Below are 23,942 nucleotides of genomic sequence, written 5' to 3' on the forward strand. Positions count from 1 at the left end.
GGTTATTTATCAGACAGCCCTCGTATATATTAGATTTCAGTTTGTAAATGTAATCTTATTTAAAATTTCGAAGGTTTGGAATCGGTCCCATGAAACCTCACCTACCCGGATTTGAATGAGGTGAACGGTTTGTAACGCAGTAACCTTCCCCAAAACTGTGGAGAGACTACCTTTAAGTCTTACAACGTAGACATTGCATATTAACAGGCATTTGCCCTGAAATAATAATAATTGTTCAGCAAAAAAAAATTCTCAAATAATTATGAAGATTTCTGTCTAGGTTACGTAGTCCTGGCTGTCGTGGGAAGGGGAAAATAAATAGTTAGCAGTTTTGTTTGTAGTTCAAAATTACATCACCTCGAATAATAAGTGCAGGAAAACTTTTCATAAAAATACTCCAATTGAAAAGATGATTTAGTTATTACACTTAATTGATATTTAGGTCACAAAACTTGGGCGCCTCATTTTATAATTTATCTACTATATATGTACATACATATGTACATGCTTAGTTATGTAAGTTTTTACGTACATATGTGTGTATGTACACACATATGGTAAAAATTGTACGATTTCTAAGCATACACCTCAAACACTTCAGTATATCGGTTAATTGAGATCAATAAAAATGCAAATAGGTTGACGCTAGTTTAATGTCAGCTTTTATTTTTTCATTGAAATTGTAGATTTCGTTTTGGCGCAGAAGTGCTCGCTCATATGACATATTTATCAGGGCAGTGTGGCACGTGTGTTTGAGACCACAGCCACGCACATCACCATAAATATACTGGATAATGAACATGTAATGCAACACTCCAGAACTGTAAAACATACATATCTACATAGATTCAGTTTTACGCTTCGAAGCACTTGCAAATGTATGGTATGTAATTCTGTATGCTTAACATATTAAAATGATGGAATTCTGTGCAAAGCGAAGCCCCGCATGGATACGCACAAACCATATGTTGTCATGCTGTATCTCAACTGTGTCTGGAATCCCTTTTTATAATTTTTATATTTCCATCAATGAAGACAAAAAATATGTATATTCTTATTTATATGTACATATGTATGTACATATGTATGTATATATTTTCTGCTCGTCTTGTGTTAGTTGCATAGGTTCTCACTCTAGCTCTAACGATCGAATGACCCAATTTACTTAAGCTGAATTCCACTGTTGCATTTGTGACTCCGCCACTTCGTTGCACCCCTCTACCTGCTATAGCAAATGAGTCGTCACAGTGCTGGCGATCAGGTCGCATTTGATGTGGCACAGATTAAATAGGTTGATGACTGGTTGTTGCTGCTGGTGTGGCTTAAATACAAAAACTTGTTGCAGCAGCAGCAAAGAATTAACGCGGAAGGGAGAAGATGAGGAAGTTGTTAGACTGCCATTCACTCACAAACTGTGCACGCATTAATTTATTGCGCTCACACGAGCTACATACTAACATTTGTAAGTATATTATTAAATGCGTGCTTGTAGCCGCAGTTAAGTGGGCATGCCTAAATGCCCATGCATACAAACTTACATACACATACATAAGTATGTACGTGGTTGTTTACAAATATTTTGTTTCCTTTGCTACATTTTGTACGCGGAAATGCTCAATAAACTATTAGCGACGAGATTGACGTATCCGTTGCAAATACTTGTGTTGGACATAATCTAAGCCAAACATTTTGTCTAAGAAAACATACACACTTCTATAACATAAAAATCGCACAAGTCACTATAATTTCCGTTGGCTATCGTCGCGCAATCCTGTTTAATCTTAAAGCTACATATGTATGTACATACAAACATATGTACATACCATATGTATACAGTATTTCTGTCAGGTTTTCGATGCGGTTTTTGCCATTTACCGACATTAACTGGAGTTGGTATTTTTCATTAATTTCTTATCGTTTACTATTATTTTATAGGATAATTACCCCTTCAGCTTTGCGCGTAGATATTTGGTGTTTAATAAATAACGGTATATTACCAGGTTTCCTTGAAACAATAGAGATGTGTAAAAATAGTGACTCTTCGAAGTAGTACCTAACCGCCATATTAAGAAAGCTCCGAATAAAAAAAAATAACTTCGAAGTAGATACTAGCTGTTTTTCTTTGTTTGATAAACATTTATAGAGCGCCGAATCGAACAAACAGCTGTCAAAATTTAAAAAGACCAGCATATTTAAATAGAGTTATCTGAAAAAGAGGTTATCAAAATATTCATTTATTTTAAATGGAAAATTTTATTATTGAAGAAACCCGAGTTTGGGTTTTGAAAACACAAAAAAAATAATATTTTCTTGGAAAGAAACCTGATCTATGATATGTGCTGCTCTGATGTGAAAGAAATACATATATTAATATATGTATGTATATTATTTTGAAAAATATTCTGACATATACACTTATGGACCAAATAATAGGTGTAAGCAGTTTTTACTTAATAACTATGGAATATTTGTAAGTAAAACAAGTAAGGAAGGGCTAAGTTCGGGTGAAACTGAACATTTTATACTCTTACAACTTGCAAGAATCAAAGCAAGGTAAATATGGTGTAAGACCAATCATATAGAGTAAAGTCAGCCGCATGTTCGAAAATCCTGATATTAGCCTCATAAAGGCTAGGCCAAGTTTTCGTTCAAATTTATCTATTTTAGGCAAAAATATATACAGTTATGAGTAAAACACGCTCTCTTATTTTCATTTCGATAACTCACCTATTGGTCGATATACATATGTATGCGGTACAAAGTTACCCGGAAGTTCGAAAATCTTTATATTAAGTATATGGGGACTAAGAGAAATTTTTTGACATACATACAGGCATACCATTATAAGAGAAGGATTTCAGTTACATATATACAAGTGTACATAGGTACCGTGGTCTAAATATTCGGTAACCTAGGGCTTGAACAGTTTTTATTGGATTTAAACAATTTTTGGCCATAGGGTGGCATACACTGAGGGCATTATTCGTGCAAAGATGTATCCCGTTATAATAATTGTTTCTTGATTTGTGTACTGGAAATTGAACGAATCAAGTGGAATTTTAAATTGTGTTGTATAGGAAGTAGGCGTGATTGTTGTCCGATTTCGTCCATTTCCAAATGTCATGTACTAAATTTTATCGAGATCAGTTGGTCGGGTCCCGAGATATGGGATTTCACCAAAAAGTGGGCGGTGCCACACCCACCGTCCAATTTTCATACCGGGCCCTATAAAGCTCTCTCATATCATCTCGGTGGTAAAATTTAGTGTCTCTGGCGTAATTAGCTATTGATTTATTGCTCTTTTAGTAGTTTTTAACAGCACCGTTATATGTGGAGGGAGCTGGGTTATCCTCCGATTTCATTCATTTTGATACTGTCGGTAGAAGTTCTTATAAGATTTGTTCTCAGCAAATTTGATTGTTGTAGCTTAAGTGGTTTAGGAGATATGTACATTAAATTTGTTAGAGGGCGGGGCCACGCCCAAAATTTTGCCTGCAGGTGCTCCTAGCTACTGCGATCCTCTGTACCAAATCACAGCTTTATTATTTAAGTGCTTAGTTATGGCATTTGAAATGTTTTCGATTAATGACGATTTGAGGGCGTGGCAGTGGTTCGCTTACACCTAACTAAGGAACCCATATACCAGGTTTCATCGAGATATCTCAATTTTTACTAAAGTTACAGCTTGCACGGACGGACGGACAGACAGACAGTCAACCGGATTTCAACTTTTCTCGTCACCCTGATCATTTATATATATGTTATACAACCGTTAGGTGAACAAAACTATAATACTCTGTATCAACTGGTTGCTTAATTACATCTTTGGTTTACTTTATTAAACCTTTTTTCAAAACAAGATATAGCATTCATCAAAACAATGAATGTAAATTTTTTTTTTCTAAATAAAAAACAAAAATTCAATTTATTTTTTATTCTGTCCACTGGTTTTTGATGATCTGTATATCTCCGTATTTTTTCATAAGCTTTCGAATTCTGTTCTGCATGAATAGAATTTATTTTTGCCAGTTTTCCAATGGGGTATCATCTCAAAGTTCCTTTACTTTCCACCACAATAGCTTCCAATTTCCTCTTAAGGTCAGTCCTCAAGTTCTAAATCGGATTGGGATCGGGGGGTTGATTAGGCCATTGCATACAGGTCACATTTGCATCCTTGAACCATTCTGATACCAACCTCGAAGTATGTTTCGGGTCGTTATCTTTTTGATAGCACCATCTCAGAATAAGTGTCCTTGTTTGTAAAGAGAAGTACACGGTGATCATCAATCAAACCAGTTTTTTTGACGACCATGAGTTTCCTTTTCATTTTTGTTGTTTTTTTTTATTATAGAGCATTAGTTATAACGTTTTCCGACCGCTCTAACACATTTTTAATGAATTTTTTTTTTTAATTTTTGTCTTATTTATATTTAATTACCTAAGTAAAAAATTTAGTTTTTTAGTTAGAAATATGGACGAAAATCTTTTATTTATTCCCGTTTCATTTCAGTTTTTGAATTAAAAAAAGTTTTTTGGTTAAAAATAACACTAAAACTAACTAAACAAAACACTAAACTGAGTTAGTATTATCTTTTTTCTATTCAACCAGTCTATCTTTACCTTTTCTCTGCTAAGATAAGGTTGTACCTTACCTTTTCTTCTTTCGTTTACACATCTGCTGTCAGCTGTGAAGCCAGACCTAGTTGCGAGAAGCAAGTAGGTGAGCAGACCAGTACCCAGCGTGATGCTAACAATTCCGTTCGATTTGTAAAGTTAGTTATTTGGCTTTTCGAACTCTGGGAATTCACAGCGGGTTACAACTACTTATATAAAATAAAGAAATAAAAATAAAATATATACATACATACATATGTACATCCATTGTTTGTAACTATCTGTGTAAATGTGCTTGTTTGCATTTTAAAGACATTAGGGGGATTCTCTTGCTCTTGCAAGATTGCAGATTGCAAAAATCCTATACCGAAATATACAAGGGCACGAGAGCACCCATTGCAGAATCTAGTGATATATTAACGGCTGGTTCGGTCAATTTATTGTAAATGACTATTATGCATGGCTATTGTGAATTGGCGCACCTTCTGCATTCATTCTTAACAGAAAAAACTGCAACAAATCCTTATAATTTAAATAGAAATTATAAAATCTATTTAAAATTTACATTCCTCAACAATTTAACGTCAAAATATGTATTTAAGTAAAATGACAACTAGCACAGGGATGTAATTATTTTTTTACGTGTCGTTGCACGGAAATAAACATGGGTTTTGGTCTGACATATTTTACAGCCTTTGCAAATATTTTTCTGCGGCACAACGCCGTTGCATTAGGTGGAAAAATTGGCAATTCGTGCACCGTGCAAGGGTTTTGCAAGAGCAAGAGAATAACCTTATTACATCTCGCAAGGTACTTCTTAGGTGTTGGGAGTCTACTGTAATTTGACCATTTGAATTGACCACACCATTATTTTCATGTCTTGCATAAGTCACTTGCTTGTTTCACTTTTTTTCACATTATTTGGAGCCTAACTAACGACATGTTTACGTACAGTGCTGGTCATAGCATTAGATACAACTTCAATATATACAGTTTCTCACGACAGTCAGGTCTACATAATAGAAACGAGCGCGTTTATGTATTTATGTTTTTCGGGAAAAGGACTGTTAAACAGCTAAAAACGACATTAAATAATATATAGCAAATGTATATACATATACATCTCTTAAATTCACTTCGTAAAAAAAAATAGTTTTCAAATTTCTACACCAAATTGCCCTCTTAAATACAAAAAATATCAATCATATATTATATAACATTATATGTGACATTATATATGTATATTATACATATATATATACATATTTACGATTTTATCTATTTTATTTTAATCTATCACAAAAATGTTATATAATATATGATTGATATTTGTTGTATTTAAGAGGGCAATTTGGTGTAGAAATTTGAAAACTATTTTTTTTACGAAGTGAATTTAAGAGGATTAGCCAACATTTTAATTATCCTCGTGAAATTGTGTAAATTTTATCTGAAATTTTATACACGTTTCTTTCGAAAATTACTTTTCAAAAGCTTGTCATGATTTTCAAGTTCTGATTAACCGCATTACCGTTTTTTTCGAAAATTTATTAAATTTTATTTCCATTAATAATGTCACTGCTGTATGCAACAATTTTACAAATGTAGTGTCTATATAGTGCGAATTTTGATTTCCAACAAACAATCTTGCACTTTATACTCTAGCATTTATTGATAAAAGTTCAGGAATCTTAGTCAAATATAAATATGGTTCTGTTTCGAAAATTTATTAAATTTATACATGTGATTAATATATGTCACTGCATATACATATCGCTCATTTGCTACAAATGTAGTAACTACAAAACGTTTTTTGGCTATTGTTTCTGTCCTCGTTAAGCATCTTGCACTTTAATACTCTAGCATTTATTGATAGTCAAAGTTCAGCTCTATCTTAGTCGTATATAAATATGTAGATATGTTTAAATAAATACAAAAATATATACATGTGATATAAGACTTATGCCGGTCTTGCAGCAAATGAGCGATATGTATATGTATGTATGTATGTACATTTGCACTTAAACTTGGGTTAAATTTTACTTACAAATAATTAAATGTGTTAGCGTACGGTACTGATGACATGTATTTCAGTCGAAAGTTGTATTAAGCTTAACATTACTTACTTTTGCAACATGTTGCTATAAAGTATAATATGTATGTACGTATCACCTACAACTAACCGATATAGATATACCTGTAGGGTTATATATCGTCACCTAAAATGCAAAATAACGTATCATCCAAAAGTTCGAAATTGAGTTTCGTATAGATTACGATTCACTACTTCAAATTACATACATAATATTTCATATGTCCAACATTTTCAAGTTCTGTGCTCATATATGAACCAGTTTTAACCAATATTAAAAATTTGTTTCACTCTTGTTCCATTTTATTTCGTGTTTCATTCACGCCACTGTAAATTTTCGAAAATGTTGGTACGTTATTTTGCATTTTAGGTGACGATATGTACCTATAATATATATAAATGATCAGGATGACATGACAAGTTGAATCCTTACAAACTCTAACTTGAATAAAAATTAAGATATCTGGATGAAACTTTCTCGCTTCTTGGCAAAAAATTTACCAAAAACGTATAAAGTACCATAACTAAGAACTCAATTAAGATATTAAACTCCAATTTGGCGCAAGGGATCGCAGCAGCAAGGGACTTCTGTGAGCATATACCTAAAATAAAGATTTTCGAACTTCCGGGTGACTTTATACCGCATATATCGGCCAATATGTAAGTTATCTTAATAAAATTGAGAGACCATGTTAAATAAAGTAAAATTTTGCTTGATTGGTAATAAAAGAAGATAAATATTTCGAATTTTCGTTTCAATACTTAATGTAAAATTTCTATTTTGCTTGTGAGCTCCAAATCGTTATTATATGGCGTGTTCCATTTAAGTGAAATTTCGCCTTCGGTAATTTGATGTATTATGCATACATACATATGTATGTACTTATATATTTATACAATTTTAATCACGACTTCTGAAATTTATAATTAATACAGAAACGTATCAGTAATAAAATTTGCTTCCCGGTAAATATATGTATGTATTTCTATACTAAGCAAAAAAAAATTATGCTAATCTTGGCAATTTAATTTGTATTTTAAATATAGACTTATTTGAACATTCCACCAAAAATATTCTTGGAACGATTGCACATTATTATGAGTCATATAGAATATAACAACAAAACTTTAGAGTGACATACATCATTTGGTGCCTGAAAATATTTATTATATTAATAAAAAAGATTATATAAAATATTTATAAATTATCAGTGTGAAATTTTTAGAATATAAAAAAACTGTAAAACACTCAGCTACTTAAATGACATTAGAATAGAATTACTGTGCTTGTTTTGGAAACATACAAAAAGCTATGATTATAATTACATACATAGTATTTGTACATTCAAAACAAAGCACGTTAAAAATTGTGAATATACACACATTTATTTCGTATATTATATTCTTAAAAAATTACGATTATTTTTCGTATTCTGAAATATTTTCTGTTGTTACGGCTATTTTTTGGCCTACCTACCGTAGTTGACCCAGATTTTTACCCTCCAAAAATTTTAATTCCAGCGACCTTCCTCTGTGAAAGTTTTGATAAAAGGAAAACAATAAAAATAAATACAATTTTTACAGATTTTTTAAATATTTACTGTAAAATAATTCTTATCTCCCAAACATTCTTCAAAACTTATAATGACCCATGCAGTTAATTACTCTAAAACAGACAACCAATCTGTTTCGCCATTGAATTGTATAAGTGAAATTGATTTCATTAACTCTTCTTTCTATTCTTCATATATGTATATATATTGATTTGTCATTTTGTCAAGCATTTTCACCCAGCTTAATTTTGCCCATTACATACATACATACATATCGCATGACAGCGGCTTACTAAACAGACGTGACACTGCTGATTTAAAGAATTATTTGGAATAAATGTGTTTTCATCAGAATGGTGCTATTATCATTTGGCTTCCAGCTAACAATTGGGCAATAAATTTTATGTTTGGGGCTTTGCGACAAAGACTCTTTGGCGCCTCAAGTTGACGGCTGATTAATAATTATAATTAAGTATGAGTTTGTACGTCCGTTTGTTCACGCTCAGGTAGTTATCAGCAAAATATGAAGTACAATTGTTATGCTTTAGAACATTTAGCAATAATTCAATATGTTCTGCGTTGTTTGTACTTACTTATAGTGTACCTACATACACACATACATACTTTTTGGTTTATTTGTTTTTCCGCCAGTCACAAGTATTTGCGTGTTTTACCGCAATCTAGATAAATGAAACGCTTTACCTGTTGTTCGAGTCGTTACATAGCTACACGTTACTCGTACATAGCTACACAGACATTTATAAGGCTTGATGACAACAATTATGTAGGGGTTTGTGCCTAAGACACCTCTTGTTTTTGTGGCATGTTGTGCGAACAACATAAGTAGTTGGCACACCCTGCGACAAAGGGTATTGGATGAGAGAAAACATTTGATTATCAGCTTGCAAATATAAATTTTGAGTGGTCTTAAATACAAATTCATTCCCTATAAGTTTAAGTGAGTCGGTTGGTAGTTATTAGTTTACATTCGGGTTATTTGCAGCAAATAACATTTTTTTCCTTGATCCTTTTTCTAAATATTTTTAAAGTTACATCAAGAACTAATGAACATAATTCCCCAAAAATTTGAACCATCATAACCTTAGTTATTAGATACATACATACATATGTATGTATATAATGACTCAATTATATCTATTAATATTAAACCCGATAAATTTTTTATTGGAATATCATATAAATTCAGAAATTTTTTAAAATTGCAAAAATTTATATGGTATACAAACTGAATATTTTAGATGGCGAAATGATTTACATTATATGATGGCTTCTCCCAGACAATATCTTCTCTGTCAATGAGAAACTGACTCGCTTCGGCTAATTTTTCATTAACAGTGCACCAGGGCCTCTTTGTCGTTTTTTCTAAAATAGTCTATTTATTTAATTTATTTATTATTATTATTTTAAAAATAATAACTGTCAGCTTTTACAAAATAATGTTTCTCAAAATTGTCTGACTTTGATCAACATATTTAATGTACATAGTACACTTGTATATTGTCTTTAATTTATTCAACACAAAAATTAAAATTGGATTTAATTTACATACATCGACTGCAACAAAATTACAGTACATTACAAAAGCATTATGTAAATATTTTCATACTATAATGGTTCAAAAGTCGAGTTATTAATTGATTAGTTCAGTGTCTGTTGAACTATTCTCGTTTTTGTCATATAAAAGTCAGAAAAACGTAGCCTATGGTTTTTTTAAATATATTTTCTGTAAAACAATGATTCCCAGTTGAAAATTTTGCTTAAAATTATTTATTATATTTCATGAAATCGTAAAATACTGATTATAATTGTTTACATGTAATTAGAAGCTGTAAACTTGTGCAAAATACAAAGTTATAATTTAATCAAAAATAAAAAAATACCGACTTCCATCCGTGACAATGTTTGCTGGTGCAACATTGCCGTGACCAGGATTCGAACCTGGGTTACTACGGCCACAACGTAGGGTCCTAACCACTAGACGATCACGGCTATTGGAAGCTTGTGGCGCGTGGGTTATATTTTGATCCAAGTGCTTTAATTGCCAAATTGTAAAACATTAAATTTGTTTAGCTCTTGCAAAAAGAATATTAAATAAACAATATGTAAGTATTGTTATTTGTAGGTACATATGTACATACATATGTATACATATAGACTTACATACATTCGTAAATACTTATATATGTAAATATGTATAAGTGACAACACCTGAAAGCAAAACATAGCAATGAAAAATTAGAAAGTATACAAATATCAATCGAAAAGCAGAAAAATTAAAATGCCGGTAGATACGTTCCTCAGAAGCCGTGTAAAAAAACCGTGTAAAAAAAGAGGCGTTTCCTATAGTAAAATGGGGGATACGTTCCATGACATCTGAAACCCGTGTATGATGAAATAAAGAACTATATTTACTTCGAAAAACTGTGTAAAAAATGTTGAAAACTATAAAATTTCAGATATGCATACAAATTGTATGTTCATATGACATTCATACAGGTGAAAAATTGGTAGATTAAGCAAAAAACAAAAGAAATCTGTTAATCCAGAATTGAGAACAGAAAAATTAGAATAGAAATAAGGAAAAATTATTTACATAGCTACATAATTATTCGTCGCTACTTGATAACAAGCGCAATTGTTTGCGGTGAGCTGAACTAAAGTCGGTATCATCGCTGGAGATATCCATTTCAGCAATGTAAATATCATGCGAACAAAATGTGTAGGTAAGAGTTATCGAATAAGTAGATTTCCCAGTTACTACTATGTATGTATGTTCATTTCAGCAATGGTGCTAAGTGTGGTAAAAAACACGCATAATTACAAGACAGTATTAGATTAAAAGTTAAAAAAAAAATTTTTTTTTCAACAGTGTAACTTCAAATCCGTGTAAAAAAAGATTTGGGTGTACTAACGATGCCCATTCAAGTTGTAATACTTAAATTAGTTTGCTGTTTTTATTAAATATTACTGTATATATGTAATTAGCTAACGTTGCGTCACACATACAATATTTAAAATATAAACAAGCAAAAAAAATCAAAATAAAGCGTACAGAATGCGCAAAAGCTAAACAACAAAAATATACTATTTTTATACGAGACAAATAAGTAAATACATATATTCATGTGTATGTAATACAAATATTTTGTTTTAATATTTTTGTTGTTATCGTGACAATAAAGCAAATAATTCTACTTACACAACCTCAAACTCAATCTATGTATGCTCATACATACATACATACTTATGTATATATTTCTAATTTTAAATGTACTTACATATTTATATTAAATGTTTGCACTCAAAATTAATTTAAAATAACTCTAAAAGATTTTTAAATTATATTAAATGTTAGTAGTAACATATGATTTCGGTACATACATACATACTTAAGTATGTACAGTGTTGAATTTTCTTCATTAAATCAATTGTGTGTAGATCGAAGTATAACGTTCGAAGAATCTTGTATACAATTTTCACAAAAAAGTATTAAACCAGGAAAAGAGTTAACTTCAGTTATACCGAAGCTAGAATGCCCATCACAAATAAAAAGTTTCCATAAAAAAACTTGATTTTGCACACTCGGTACGTATGGCAGCTATGTACATATGTATGTTATATGTATCTATGTATGTTATAGTGGTCGGACCTGAACAGTTGCTTCGTAAATTGCGAGTTGTGTTGGGCAATAACCCACGCCAATTTTCGAGAAGAAACATACATACATACATATATTCACAATAAAACAGTTTTTTATACAAAGACATGATTTCGATCGTTCAGTTTGTATGACAGCTATATGCTATAGTGGTCTGGTATCGGCGTTACGATAAATGAGCAGCTTCTTGGGGAGTAAAGAACGCGTGCAAAATTTCAAATATTTGAAAACTCGATTTTTTTAATGCATTTTAATTATTGAAGTAATCAATAATTTCTATTTTTTCCTTATCGTCGACTGAAACTAGTAATTGATTGCAAAAACTACTTATATAGAATGTATAATGCACAAATCACTCTTAAAAAACATTATTGCTTTTGACTTTGCACCCTTTAACTGCGATTGCACATTTACATTACAGTAACAGGTCATTTGAAAAGTCCCCGTCCTACTATAAGAAAAAACTTTTATTTGGCGACAAAAACTTCTTCCCAGCGAGCACTCTTTCGAAATAGTCGGTGGGGGACAAATGTGGAGAACACGTTGAATGCGGAAACAATTCGAAGTGGATGGTACATAGATTTTTCCATCGCTTTCACTACCTTGTGACGCTGTGAATTGTCTTGGTCTAACAGCTCTTTCCTTTTCTCCAAATGCGGCTGTTTTTCGACGATATTGACCATCAAACGGTTCAATAAGGCTGTTATAGTCGCTGTTCCTTTTTCAATATAGTCAATAAAAAATATTCCATACGCATCCCAAAATACCTTGCAAGCCAACCGTTGCGTTTTTCCACGCTTTGGAGCGGGTTCAGGGTGTGTAGTCCAATCGGATGACTGATTGTCACATAACGACACAAACACTCGGGTTTATCATATAACGCTTGAACATCTCCAAACATTGCTCTGAATCATCAACTTGTCGTTGTTTTCGATCAAAAGTGAGCTTCTGCGGCACCCATTTTTTCCAAATCTTGGTGAATGTTATGATGAACACGTTCAGTTCATCGGTCCATCCAAAACCATTTTATGGACTTTTATGATGTTCTAAAGTTAGCATACCACTCTTTTATGGTTGATTCTTTGGGACAGTGACCGGAAACTCGTCATGAAGCCATGTTTTTGCCCTTCAAAAACCATATTTTGGAAACAAGCAAAATTCGTTTTTATCAATTTTTTCCACAATAACAAAAGGTACTTTTCTCAATATTTTATATGTATTATATTTCTGGAAGTATTTTTCAACTAGCCCGGTTAAAAATAGACTAAGCAAGCAGTTTTGTGGCCAGTTAATTATAAACCATATGTCCAACTTTTTTGTTACACGCGCAAAAAAGTTCGGACAAATTTTTAACACAGCTTTAAATTGCATCTGATTTTTTTACTTTTCAGTACATAAATCAAGCACCAATGAATATATTCGAATAAAACTTTGTCAAACTCGCCAAATATAATACATATGTACATATGTGGACCTCAGTGCGCATGGTCGACTTTTTTCGGAAAATATCGGTCAATCTGTGAGTTATGTTATTCAAATTAGAGGAGCGCGTAGTTCTAGTTTTATTCGTCGCATCGGGTCATGCTATACCTTTTTGGAAAGCTCATTTCACGCGTGTTTGATTGATTGTCGTTTCTTTTAAGTCGTTCGTGAGTTATAGCGTCGCAAACATGGAGCAAAATAAAGAGAAAATACGGCATATTTTACAGTACTACTACGATAAAGGCAAAAATGCATCTCAAGCCGCCAATAAAATTTGTGCAGTTTATGGACCCGATACAGTTTCCATTTCCACCGCACAACGATGGTTTCAACGTTTTCGTTCTGGTGTAGAGGTGGTCGAAGATGCGCCACGCTCCAGAAGGCCTGTCGTCGAAAATTGCGATAAAATCGCTGAATTGGTCGAAAGAGACCGGCATAGTAGCACCCGTAGCATCGGTCAAGAGCTGGGCATGAGTCATCAAAAATTCATTTCAATTTCAATAAAAAAAATTCAATAAAAATACCGCAAGACTTTCTTGACAACCCAATTTTGCATTCTATGGTATCATAAAACTTATTGTATTAAAGACTGTATTGTAAAAACAACTTCAACATTGATAGAATTAGTGCTTACTTATTTTTGACCCTCCGCGCTCCACCCCCCCGTTGGATCCGCCACTGCATCATTTAACATTTTGCATTTTCATATTGATTGCAACTTTTAATATGCACAGACTATTTTTGCGTTTTAATAATTCAAGTGCAAGGTTGAAAACAAAATACATACATATGTATGTATATATTTATAGAATTTGATGTACGTACATTGACATAGGTATGTGTATGTGTATATAAGCATACTAATGCATATTTTGCATATATTGTTAGAGGAATGTATGAGCTAGTGAATTCGCCAATACAAAAGTCAATCTAAAGTATTACTGCGGCGTAAAATACTTTTGTTTATTTTCACACTTTTCATACAAATATTTTTATGCTATTTTTTGCAATTCAAACTGATTAGAACATATGAAATCATTAGGGTTGAGAGTTAATTCGGGAAATTTCTTCTGGCATATTATTCAATAAAATTTAAAATTTTGATTTTATTTAAATTTAAATAATTTTTTTTTCAAAATTTCTCAATACAGAAGAAAATATATTCAATTAATTTAACTAATGTGCTTGTTATATTGATATTAGGGGAAGATTTTTCCCGACGAAAGAAAAACCAGGCTCAGGTAAAAAGGTGGGACGCCGTCCCTACAGGAATTTGCTAATACATATTATTAACTTTCTTCTATTTCAATGCTTTGTTTTTGAATGAAAAAAGTGAAATATGACGTAGTGTTTTATGCTCTCTACAAACCAAATTTGCTTTCTTGTTGATGTTGGGTGAAACAAATTTGTTTTGCATGACTTTGAAAATCAATGGTTATTTGAAATCTGTTGTACCTTCATGATTAACTTTTTGAATATGTAGTCTAAAATCCTCCAATCTTTAATTATTTGGAACTTAGAAGTCAGTTTTTTGAGCTTTGGTGGCAGTGGATGCCTCGATAATGGATATCCAACTTCTTGACTAATTCTGCCTCTAGGCACAGTATAGCTAGTGCTGATTAGCGATCGATGAAAATTTGGTCCATGCTAAAACACTAAACAACGTTCACCACTTGAAATAGAAACGTTCACAGTGCAAAATATTCTCAAAACGATACAAATATTTGGGAAAAGTCTTCCTAATTTTCGAGCGGATAGAAAGGCAATATTTGTTTATTTTAGTTTTTAAATATTTAATTAAATATAAGAAAAATTAAAAACGTAGATAGAAATTTGAGAACCAATTCTGCTAACGTTTTATTTTACTTTATTTTACACTTTTAACAATTTTTATCACAAATGCAATTCAATTTTTGCTTTTAAATTCATAGAACAAGCCTTAAGGCGAACATCACATGTGACGGCCTATTTTTTAGGGATTTTTTAGAATTCTTTTTCTATGACCAGTAAAAGTAAATTTTGTGCTAAAAATATAGAAAACTATCTGAAAAAAAGAAATTGCTGATTTTAATCTGTAAGCCGAAGTGCATGGAATGATCTATTATCAAATGAATATACCAAAACTTTTAGTAGACATTTGAAAAAAAAAGTTGTGAATTTTGCATGTTTTCTTTTGTTTTTACTAAAAATTGCATTTTGAGTATATTTGGTTCCATGCGTTTGCATGTGCTGTGTGTACGTTATAAATTTCAAGTCATTCAGTCCAGCCGATGGAGGATGGTTTGAAAACACGCAGTTTTGAGAAAAATCCCCCCTTCTTCTAACTTCTTCTTTTAAATTGCTTCAAATTTTTAAAAATCTCTTTGCTACCGTATTCTAGAAATGTATGTTAAGAAAGCAATTTTTGAAAAAAAAGAAGAAATCGATTTTTTAAGCCCATCACATGGGATTCCTTAAGTTCATAAATATTTCGCTCACATATGATTTTATGCTACATATACTGTGCCCAAAAAATAAGGTGACATTGTATTTATTTTGAAAATTCTTTATTAAATTCTTCCAAATCAATTTCATCCCCTTCAAAGTAATCCCCTCCCGATGCAATGCACTTATGCCAACGGATTTTCCAATCTTCGAAACACTGGTTGTAGTCACTTTCCGGGATGCGTAAAGTGTGTATTTAATAAATACAAAATAAAAGTTTATAAAAGTGAAAATGTCTGAAGCAATTGCTGTTACGAATGTTAATTCTCCGGTAGCCGGATCTTCTGCTATTTCTGAGAAAAAAGTTGCTGCTAAAAAAGCTGTTAAGCCAAAAAAGCCTTCAGTCGCTCCTACTCATCCACCAACTCAACAAATGGTTGATGCATCAATTAAGAATCTCCTTTCTTATAAAAACGGTGTCCCCGGAGCGGTCTTTTGAGCTTGGTGAACAGCCAGAAGTCGCACGGCGCCAGATCAGGTGAATACGGTGATTGTTGAGTTTTTGGCGAAATGATCACGAATTACGAGGGCGGTATGGGACAACAGTCAACATGACCTTGATTTGTGGTCGACTTTGGCGCGATTTTTTTGGTCTCGGCTCGGATCCAAGTCTAATCGCCAGTTATAATGCGTTTCATGACTCCCTGGTAGCCTTTTTTCCAAAAAATTCAATGTTTTCGATACCTTGAGACCCAAAACATTCTTCAAAATGGTATTGGCTGAGCCTTTCGATATGCCACCTTCATCAGCAAGGTCTCTAATTGTTAATCGACGGTTTTTGAACACCAAATCTTTGATATGTTGAACGTGAGCTTCGTCGGTTGAGGTTGATGGTCGCCCTGGACGCTCTTCGTCTTCGACACGTTCACGGCCGGCTTGGAACTCACTATACCACTTGTAAACATTTTTTTTTGACGTAGCCTCATCACCAAAGGCTTTCTGCACCATCCTCAACGTATCCGCAGAGAAAATTTATTCCGTAAAAAAATTTAAGGCAAATTCTTTGCTCATCAAATTTCGACATCGCAAAAAACGAAAAACTCACTTTTATCAGCTCACAAAACGACACGTATCTCAAATACGTACTAATGAATATTTTGACAAGAAATTTGACATAAATGGGCCTGACAGTACTACCAACTTAAAAAAAAATAACTCTCCAAATCCTTCGACGCGCGCAGTTTAAATTCAAATGTCACCTTATTTTTCGGGCACAGTGCATACATATGTATGTATGTATGTTATGGTTCAATTTGTCTTAATAGTATTTGTAAAACTCGTCTCAATTTATCACGATGATCGTTTGCCTGTGTATGTTTAAATGCTTAAATTACCGCTTTACCTTTCTTTAGTAATATGAGAATTGTCGCTGCTAAATTCCAATTAGTTTCTCTTCTCAGGCTCCACATGTTTGCAAATGTTTAAATACACACATAGTATGTACATATACATAAGTAATTCTGAAAAACATTAATTACAAATAACTGCATACAGGAAATGCATGATAAACGCACATACATACATATGTATGTTCGAAAGTTATTCCAAGGTGTAAGGTGTCTTATGTGTGGCTTCTTGTGATAAAGTTTCCTGCGTGACATTCCAATTTGTAGTCTGTATTCATTTATTTTCAAATTTAATTTCAGAAAGCATTCGATTTCGCTTGGTTAAGCGTTTTTTGTTTTTGCTGAATTGTTTGGCTTCCTGCATTTTGAAAATATACTTCAGGTATACTTTTCTCAAGAAATAATTAAACTCACATTACAGGAATTAGTTTGGTAAGCGCTAGGATGCACAGGTAGTGGTTATTTAATTTAAATTTGTTGTTCTGTTTAAAATTTTTGTGAGTTTTAGTTGAAGTTATCTACTTTTTACTGAAACTTAAATGATGAAATTTAAAATTTTGGACCATATTTCCCTAAACAATTTGTTTTCAAAGCATTTGTCAAAAAATCTCAAATTATCATCCATCGATTTACTTGATATGAGCTTTCTTTATATATTCTTTTATAGCAGTAACGCACAAAAAAATCAATTGTTAATTACTAGCAAATAAAAAAATAAATGACTCAAATAATACGCTTTTTTTAATGGCCGCCATTTTGAGGGAAAATTGTTATTTTTTTCTGTTTCTAAGTTTTCCGCCATAATAATATTTGTATTGATTGAAAATCTACGCTATCTATCTAAATCTATTTTTTGTTTTCGAATGACCATAGACTAGACAACCCTTTTAAGTCTTGAAAGTTGTCAGTTTGCTTTTATTTACCAAAGAGAGCATCAAACAAGAAATAACGTTAACTTCGGCTGCACTGAAGCTAATATACCCTTCACAGGTGCATTTCTTTTAGTAACTACATATGTGTCCAGTTTGTATGGCAGCTATATGCTATAGTTAACCGTTCTGAACAATTTCTTTCGATATTACATTATTTCTATACACAATAACTCATACCAAATTTCGTGAAGATGTATCGTTAAATGAGGAAGTTTCCCATGCAAGCATTTGATTCCGATCATTCAGTTTGTATGGCAGCTATATGCTTTAGTTAACCGATCTGAACAATTTCTTCGTAGATTACATTGTTGCCTTAGAAAATAATCTACACCAAATTTCGTGAAGATTGATGATGAAGGTGACATTGTCAAATGTGAAAGTTTTCCACACAAGAACTTGATTCCGATCGTTCAGTTTGTATGGCAGCTATATGTTATAGTGGTTCTGTTCGATAGCACATGGTCTGGTTTGGGATCAGTTCTACTCACAAGACGTCATCGAAAAAGTCTTGATTCCTTTTGTACTTTTAATTTTTCGTAAATGCCTTTATATTCACTGCTGACAGTGATTATCAAATGATTTCTCTAATTCATAGTCATAAAAGCTCTATTGCAGAGAACATAAATACATGATTAAATTCTTACAACCGCGCCAATTGCAATAACTTGGAAATTTTTATTTACTCCATGAAGCATATAATGTCACCAATCTTTATGTCAATACGTCACTCAGCTGTCCCTACTAGCAATGGTGGTTCTTCTGGTTTTTATGATCGAAGTAAAAGCCTGACTTAAATATGTACATCCATATAGCAACACGCTAATGTCATTTCATGGGTTTCCTGCATCTCTTCGCCTTGCTCTGCTTGACAATAGAATTTCTCATTTCATACAAATTGCCAATGTGACGACAAAAGACGAGCCAGATAGCAAAAAAGAGAGTAAGAGACGAATAAAATGGGCGACAATATCATTGCCCTCTCGAGGGCTTCAGTGCTTATGTTAATGCTAATGTTGTTTTCGACTTATTTGCATGATTTCTTTGTGTGAAGCTTATTTATCATAGTTTTCCTTGAATCTTTAGGAAAATGAAAAAAAGTAAATGTAAATAGTTAGGTTGTTAAAGTGTATTTGCATGCGCCGACCGTATGGCACACACACCCATACAATCTTGCAGATACATACATATGTACATATATACATACATATGTACCTACACGGGTATGTGCTAAACTTTTTATTTGCCTTGAACTTTTCTGTTGCTGCTCTGCTAAATTTTTTGACTTTTGCTTTTCCCTTTTTGGGATTTCGTTTTATTTTTGCCTTACTTTGATGCTACTAATGATGAATACGGCAGGGGAGAGTGAAAATTGAAAAATTTTTTACCCTATATACATAGAGATACATACTATATGTATGTAAATACTTCTATGTACATAGTAAGGACATATTTCGTAGCTGAGAGGAGAATCATGTACACCATTGCCAAAAATAAACAATGCTTCTTTCGGCAAATCATTGGCACCAATTTCAAAATAAATCATCCGTCCTAAACTGATTTTTGCTTGAATGTACAGTTTGTGTGTCTAGATGCATTCGAGGCAAAGAGTATTATTAAAGACAAACAAATGTGAAATTATGCCATCAGGCAAATCACTGTACATCTCTCATATAAGGGCTTCTCAAACTTTTTGAAAAGCAATTAATGCTTTTAAATCTCAACTAAACCAATCATCTTCCTTTAAAAAATACTTATATCTTGCTCAAAGCTAAAAGTTGAAGATTGCGTGATTTTCCGCACAACTATAATGGTGAAACCGGTTTTACCGCACAAAGTGCATTTAATTAACATGCCACTTCGAGCCCAGTTGAGTAATTTACAGCAATATGATTTTTGCCTACCGAAGTGTTGAATCTGACAGTTAATTGAGAGTATGAACAACTTGTATAAGTATGCATGTACTGAATAAAGCATCGATGTAGCCACCACAAGTATTTACTTATCTAGATACATATATCTATATTTATCTCCATTATTTTCTTAACATATCTCTAATTATCTCATATGGAAGAGAAGCTTAAGTTGACTAAGATACAAGCATTTATTTCTCCCAACAATTTTTTATTGATTTGTGAGAAGTCAAATTAAAACGTCCACTCTACGACTTCAATTATTAAAACTTATTATTTTCTAAATGACTTCACGTCATGCAATTTATTCCCTATTACTGTGTTTGAAATTGGGCGAAATCTGCATATAAAAAGGTATTGTCCAAACTTGTTTATAAAAAGTAAATATTAAATAAATTGTAAATATTTATCCAAATTTATACATATGTATATATGTATTTGCAGTTAACTAGATTAAAAACAGAACCACACACATACATATGTATAAAACCACACACTCACAAATTAACATTCTCATACCAAGTTTCCATCACAGTAACGGCTTTTGACGCCCAATCTGCTACTACTACCAATAAAATCCTATTTTAAGCTTGTAACGCGGTGCAAATATGTTTATGTGTATTTCTAATATTGCGAAAATGTTACGGCGCCTACAGATTTGCCACCCACGGGATTTGACGCCAGAGTTCCTATTTATTTGTGCTAATGGACGCCCACATATACTGCAATATATCACACACTTTCTATATACATTTGTACATACATGTATATACTTATTTATATGGCTCTAAAAGTTAGTTACCAACCAAAGCCTTATGTCCTCATTCTTTGCGTGGTGGTTTGCTTATTGTGGATTTTTATTAAATGACTTGATACTCGGCGTCACATCACTCTACCCGAACTCGCTTGGATAGTTATTGCCATAATATTATTTCTAGCATATTGCTGCCAAAGCTGTCGGCTTTGCAGATAAAATAAGTGAATTGGCAAAACTAGGAATATTCAGATTTTACTTGGTGACACAAATAGTATGCAAAGGGTGATGATTTATTAGTTGAGCGCTATTCTGGCTATGTTAGACACTTTATACAGTAATTAATATTTTATTAAATTTTTTTCTGAAAAACATAATTTATATTTTATATTTTGGTTAAACTCAATAAATCTACAGAATAATTGTATGTTTGCACTTTTAAAGATAACAGTAACCATGCTTGTCGTCAACTTAACAATTCTGCATTAAATGCAATAAGTATATCGCCATTGACAATTTAGGTATTTTTCATTCCCATTTTGCTGCTGAAGTTCATGAAAATTTCAAGATTTACTGGATTTACTTACTTTTTACGCCACTATCCTTATATCCTATACTCAAGTCTAACAAAAATAAGGTGACTATGTTGACTGTTAGTAATCTAATCTGGAAAACTATACTCGGTAAAAGAAGAAAATGTATGTACCAGGTTGGTTTAAGATAAGTGTTGAAGACAACTAACAACAAAATGAAACATAAATTATGTTGGACTTTGGGCAAGATACCAGTTTTCCCTTAATTAGTTGTTATGTCTTGCGTATGCAACATGTCCCCCATAGTCAATAAGTTTAAATTCGTGAGGGTTTCCAGTGATTTTAAATCCCTGCCCCAGTCGGGATTTACAAATGACTACACAAATTATAAAGTTGTCTCACACGAACATGTGAAATTTAATACATTGAGTTAATGTGGAAAACGTCAACTAGAGGATCAGAATAATTTTAAAGAAAATTTCCTCTTTTAGTTTCATTGAAATATCACACATTGAACGGCTTAAATATCGCTGTAAATACGGGAATAATTAAAGGGGTATATTGGGGCAGAGAGATCGATAGGCTGATTGTATTAATTTTGACATTGCTCAGGTATACTCGAGGACATATTTTTCTCTGTAGCAACAGGTTGCAAGAGTAAATCGTTCCTTTAGAGCGAACTTAACTGAAAGATCCAAACTTTTAAAGAATAAAGACCATAAAAAACAAATGTAACGAAAATCGAGTTAAAAACCTTTTTTTTGAACATTTCGCCATACGAAGAAAAAGAAGAAAAACTTTTTTTGTAATTTTTCGCGAAACCAAAAAAGGAGATTTCAAATATTTGTTTAATGTTTTTTTTGGTAAATTATGATTGCTCTCACAACAAAACCCACTTCACTGGTAATTAACTGTTCTTATTAGCAGCTAACAGTTTTGACAGTTTTTTATTTCAGCGTTACCAGCCTCCAGATCTCATAGTTCGATCATGGGCTCTCTCAACAAGTTAAAAAAAAAAGAGTTTTGTAACTTAACATTAAAGCGTTGTGTATTGAAAAAATACTAAAAATAATAAATATATTCATTTACTTTGATCTCATTTTCTCTGAATTTAGATTATGATTATATGAAATTAGCTTTAAGGTTTATTGTTTTATGAATTTGCATTTAATTAAGCTCAACAAAATTTTTTAATAAAAAAAATTTTATTTTCTCTTTACAGGTAAGTGTTACCTCCGCAACTACAAGCTCAATTATTCTTTATGTGCCTAGATATGTAAGTTACTATATTTAACCTTCTATGTTCTCTTCTCGGGTACTGCATATTTAATTACAAGAAAACTTCGTTCGTTTGCGTAAAGTCATTAAGCCAATGCGCACATGAAAAGCCCTTTAAAAGCGTACGAATTCATATGAGCGAGTCCTTTTAACAAGGGTAAGCATAGGCAAATCCAAGCATACAAACTTATGTAACTGATGTCTTTTACCATAACCAAGTTCAGGTAGATACTTTTGCGTGGCATATGTTTTCAGTGTCCTACATTAAGCTGTGTGTCTTTTAGATTGAAGTCTCTCAAAGGTGACGCGCTTAAAGTTTTACTGCGTAATCCTCACTAGAGGCATTTTCAGAACACAGAGCAGAGTGGATGACATACAGTTGACAGCAGCTGTTGTGGCTATGAGGCAGTCGTAAGAGTATGTAGGCACTTTACTGGTAGGACCACTTAAATTAGTAGCCTTATGCAGATTTTCTTTACGAAGCGCATTTATGCATACATGAAGTAAGGAACTGAAATATTTTTAAACTACTTTATTTGCTTAAATGCAAGCATAATAAAAAATATAAAATTTCTAATGCTGAAGGGTACTCGCGATCAACTAATTACATATATAGTATACGCATAATAAAATTATGTTCTTTTCCAATGATGAGATAAATTTAAAACCTTTTCATGTCACATTATACAAAGCTATCTTTAGTCACCATAAATCCAGAATTATGTTAATCAAATCAGTTTCATGTTGTGATATTAATTTTTAGTAACTATTTCTATGATTTTAATTTTCTTCATTCAAATACAAAATTTTACTTGAAATTAGGTGGCAAAATGGAAATATACTTAAAGAAAAATTTCGAATGAAATGTGTATTATATAGTATTATATAGTATAGTAATTTGATGTTTAGATTCAAAGTATATAAATATTGGGTAGTCTAAAGTCTTTTCGTATTTTGTCAATAGATGTCGTTGCAGTTGTATTATATATGTCCATTGCTACCAATCACATTGTGTCATACCATATAGTGTTGCAAAGGTGAGATTTTAAGCTTCGGGGAAGTCGAAAAAAAGTTACAGGCGTTCAAAAATGAGTGAAAATAATAAAGAAATTCGCTATATTTTGAATTTTTTTTTATAAAAAAAGGAAGAATGCAACGCAAGCCACCAATGAAATTTGGGAAGTTTACGGAGACGATGCTGTATCAGTTCGTGTAGTACAACAATGGTTCGTTCGCTTCCGTTCTGGAAATTTCGATTTACACTGATGAAAGTTGGCTCTAGCGGAAA

General features: G+C 32.3%; 1 protein-coding gene and 1 non-coding gene across 4 annotated transcripts in view; one reads left to right on the top strand and one right to left on the bottom strand.

The window, feature by feature from the left end:
* Positions 1–23,942, top strand: part of LOC120768507 (probable serine/threonine-protein kinase DDB_G0282963) — an 89,509-nt gene that overhangs the window by 5,115 nt on the left and 60,452 nt on the right. The window lies entirely within an intron of this gene.
* Positions 10,195–10,266, bottom strand: Trnah-gug. The gene has a single exon. It is a non-coding gene; the product is annotated as a tRNA-His (tRNA).

This window comes from Bactrocera tryoni, chromosome 2 (genome assembly GCF_016617805.1).
Source record: "Bactrocera tryoni isolate S06 chromosome 2, CSIRO_BtryS06_freeze2, whole genome shotgun sequence".
In the NCBI taxonomy this organism is placed as follows: Eukaryota; Metazoa; Arthropoda; class Insecta; order Diptera; family Tephritidae; genus Bactrocera; species Bactrocera tryoni.